Source organism: Parus major, chromosome 3 (genome assembly GCF_001522545.3).
Source record: "Parus major isolate Abel chromosome 3, Parus_major1.1, whole genome shotgun sequence".
Taxonomy (NCBI): Eukaryota; Metazoa; Chordata; class Aves; order Passeriformes; family Paridae; genus Parus; species Parus major.
Genome location: NC_031770.1, coordinates 76,534,065 through 76,538,169, shown reverse-complemented (window position 1 = coordinate 76,538,169; position 4,105 = coordinate 76,534,065). Strand labels below are relative to the sequence as shown.

General features: G+C 37.3%; 1 long non-coding RNA gene across 1 annotated transcript; it reads left to right on the top strand.

Annotated features, from left to right (window-relative positions):
* The first annotated feature begins 1,153 nt into the window (after positions 1 to 1,153).
* Positions 1,154 to 3,874, top strand: LOC107201719. The gene is made up of 3 exons (XR_004496695.1): positions 1,154 to 1,262; positions 1,603 to 1,647; positions 3,505 to 3,874. It is a non-coding gene; the product is annotated as an uncharacterized LOC107201719 (long non-coding RNA).
* The last annotated feature ends 231 nt before the right edge of the window (positions 3,875 to 4,105 follow it).

Here is a 4,105-nt window from a genome sequence, read left to right as displayed (position 1 = left end):
ATGTGCTGTTCTGATGACCAATGAAAGCTTTACCTTTTTGGACCTTCTTGGAACTGTCTATAAGAGAAGATCTGGAGGAATAAAAAGTGCTCTCTTTTGCAACTAAGGCTAGAGAGTCTGTGCAGTCACTTTTCACTGTTTCTAATACAGTGTGACACCTCATGGCTTTAAAAAAGACAAGATTTTGATTCCTGTTGACTTGTCTTCAGTCATCTCCTTGAGTCATCCTCAATACTTGCATTTTCAGTTGCTCACAGTGTAATAAGCAAGCAGCCCTCCCAGGCAGGAAGTTTCTCAGAGTGGACTGCTATGTCCTTAGACATCACCCCATCGCCTGGGGACAGGCACACTTGTCTGACACCTTCATGCTGGTGACTCCAGTGCTAAGTTGCCAAATGATGTTGGCTTTCCTGAATTCTGACTGAGCACCCTGAGATGCTTCAACCCAGTAACTGTCATCAATAATAACAACTGTATTTACCATGATTAAAATGTTTGTTTTCTTCAAAGTAACACTTGTCTGTATGTTTCTGTTCATGTGACTAATAGCACAATTAACTTCTATTTTGTCCACATCTGTACATTTACATGGCTGCTGAAGCCCCTGTGATCTGGGTGATTTATAAGCCCTTTGTGCCACTTGCCTGTCCCACTCAGTACAAAACTATAACCTAACCCTTTCCCTAATGGCATTAAAAGGTGCAATTAATCAATAAAAGGGGTCAGTTAATATTCTCCACATATAAGTGCTGAACATCAGAATAATATGCTCTCTTGTGGTTGGCATCCCATCATTTTGTGGTTTAGTTAAAAAGGAAATTGGCAGGACAACCACAGTGTACACCATGGGATTGCTCCACAGATCTGGGGCAGCTGTTATATCTGCTGCAGAAGAATGTTTTTTCTGCTGAAAGAGTTTTTTAAGATAAATAGACAAGTTAGTAGGGAGTAAAATTTTCTTTTTGTGGTTTGAGAAACTTTCTTTCTTTTTACTTCAAAGACTTAAGTGGCACAAGGGAATCCCCTAGCAGCCATAGGCCCTGGGAATTAAATTTTCTCCATCTGTTCCCTATTCCCTGAACAACAAAACACAAATCCTACTACCATATATCTCTTTAAGCAGCCTCCTGTGGAAAGAGGGAAGCTTGGTTAGTGCATGTGCATATGATTGCCTGCCCACATTTAGAAACTGGCCACTAAGAGAAATGTTGACTAGATATTCATTACCATTCTGAAGCTCTCTGCACTGTATACATGACAAGGTAACATTTCCATTGCAAGAGGCAATGTGGGAAACAAGGGTTGAGGTAGTCTGTTTTTTACCTGAAAACAAATCAATTAATTTGCTCTACAGCTCTCAAAAAGGTCTTTCTCTTAATAAAAGGCTGACCAGGCTTTATCAAGTCTGTGGCTCTTGTGTTTGACCAGTGCTCTACAGATGACCTGGAATAATTTACTGGCAGATATAGTCTTCCTAGGAATACCTTCTGAATACACCATTTAAATGCTGTTTATAAAGTAGTAACTGTGATTTTTCTAACTGAAGTTGTCTTGATTTTTTTTCTTCAGCTTTTCTTTGAATTGGATTTTTTTTTTTTCCAGAAAATGCAATTATAAAGAGGGTTACTTTGTTCTTTCAGCTTTCTGGTGAGTAATGAAAATAGGCTCTTCATCTGTGTGTTTTCTGTCTGGAGCTGCTATGAACTTACTGGAGGTTTTCATCCCAGGCCGTTACGTCTATGTCTAAATGCTAATGTTTCATTTTGTTTAACAAGCCACTGTTTTTTTTCTGGAGCTGAGACCTTTAACACTCAGTTTCAAGAGATCTGGCCTTGCTTTTGGTTGAATATGGATAATTTTGTATCTGACTGAGACCATTTGGTGCAGTGGTGGTTGATTGTAAGATTTTTGGTACTTGTTTAGAAAAGCTTTGCAGGATATGGCTGCATCCTCTGTTCCTTATTCACTCAGTTGGTCTTTTTCATTCACCTTTGAATTCCCTATAATGTGATCCATGTGTGTGGACTATGTTTTATGGATGAAACGGGTAGGCAAATTTAGCTACCTGGCTATGGAATTCAGTTTCTCGAAGTGCAGTTCTGTGTCTTTCATTCCATGCAGAAAGGGGAAATTTATAACAGACATTAATAGATTTGAGATACTGCAGGGCAGATATTTTTTATCAGAGGTGACCTAATAATGAAGAGTTTCAAAATGACCATTTTTGCAGAATTTCACAATTTTTGTGTAGACACAGGTCAGCCTAACATTTGTTTAATAGTTTGGGGTTCTTTTAGGGATATGGCCAAACAATAAAACACATCTTCATGAACTTCATCAACAACCACTAGAAATTGAGGGTCAGAATTTGTTCGTACAAAAGTTTTCAAACAGCCTAGTTTGTGAACTTTTAAATTAGTAATTTCATTATTCTAATTTTGATCAAGAATGGGATTGTCAAATGGTGTAAATTGTTTATAAATAATTTTCATGTGCAATTGTCTGTACGCCAGAATTAAAAAATTACTTCTTATATTTTATTACAGAATTATTAATTTTGTAATTTTTTTTATTTTAGAAGTTAATTTAAAATTAAAATACTATGGTAATTTTTTTTCCATCTGTTGCTTCTCTTAATGACAATCTAGCAGCCTTTTCCCACGTGAAAACCAACATATCCATGCTCATCATAATTAGTAGCAGAACTGTGGTGTCTTTGATTTCTGAGAGTCGAAGAGCAGCCCATAGAGCTAAGCAGTATACGAACACTACACGGGTGCAAATCTAGAAGGAGCATCCTTGTTCGCTCCAAGCCAGTTAAGACTGGGACACTGGCAACAATAAAATGGCTAAACCATCATCAGACTCTCTCTCCTTTTAAAGTGAATGTCACTGTCAGGAAGATTCATTGTGACTCAGCTGTCCTGGTCTACAGCACCTCAGAGGCAGCACTGGACCTTACCCTGGTCATTGGTTGCAGCTGTACTGGCCTTGAGATCATCAGCAAAAATATGTTCATTCCTTATGAAACTAGCTGTTTCTTGATTTTCTGGCCCCTTTCCCTCAATTTTTTTTAGTTTGTAAAAGAAGATGGCAGTAAAAAATACTTGGATAGCTTGTTCTAGTAATAGCTTGTTAATAAATAGCTTATATTTAATGATTCTTTTCATTTACTGAATAATATTTAAGGTAAAATCTTATTCCAGATATGCACAATTCTGCTCTTAGTGCTGTTTCTATTTTACAGCAACTTCTTCTTGAAACAAGATCTATTTTATGAGAGTAGCTTCATAAAAGAAGTTACTTTTTCATTTGCAGTTTGTTAAATTATAGCAGTTTCTGTATCTAACTGCTAAGGAATGAGAGCCTTTTATTTGGCTACAGTTTTAGATAAATATATTATTTATGAAAATAAGTATTTCTCCTTATAATGTATCAAGAAATAGTTTGCATAATCCCCAGCTTCTTGCAGAAATCCTAATATGATTCATTTCCTTTTCACAGGTTTTGATGGAGTAAGAACATAAGAATGCTGATTCAAAATACACCCTCTGAGGCCAAACTTGACCTCTCCTCAAACACTTCTGCTAGGCTCAAAGAGACTGATCCACAGGGATCAATGTCAAAGGAAGGTGCTCAGGGTCCAGGGTCTGGGATGCTGAATATGGCAGTTTTTCAAGGTGAAATAGCAACACAGAGGAAGATGTTTTTAAAGTAGAAGTACTTGCCTGATTCTCCTGTCACTGCTCAATGACATGCATTTATGTATACTATTTAAAGCTGTGTTAAATGCAAAAATATGTGTAGTCTGTGACACCCAGCTCAACAGATATTAAAAGATCCCGGTCTGTGGTAGTCATTTAACTTGTTCTTTAAGACTTTTGCAACTGTTTCACATTTTCTGTGCCTTTCAGTGTGAGCTGAAAGCTGGATTGTGGTGATAGCTTAGAGAGCTATCCTTTTTTTCTCTTCCCCTTCTCCTTCCTCCCCCTTCACCTTCCTCTTCCCCCTATACACTCCCTCCACTTCTCTTCCCACTTTTTAAAAGAAAGGAGAACTGGTTATTTTCATTATTATTTTATGCCAACACTGAGTTGAAAACATT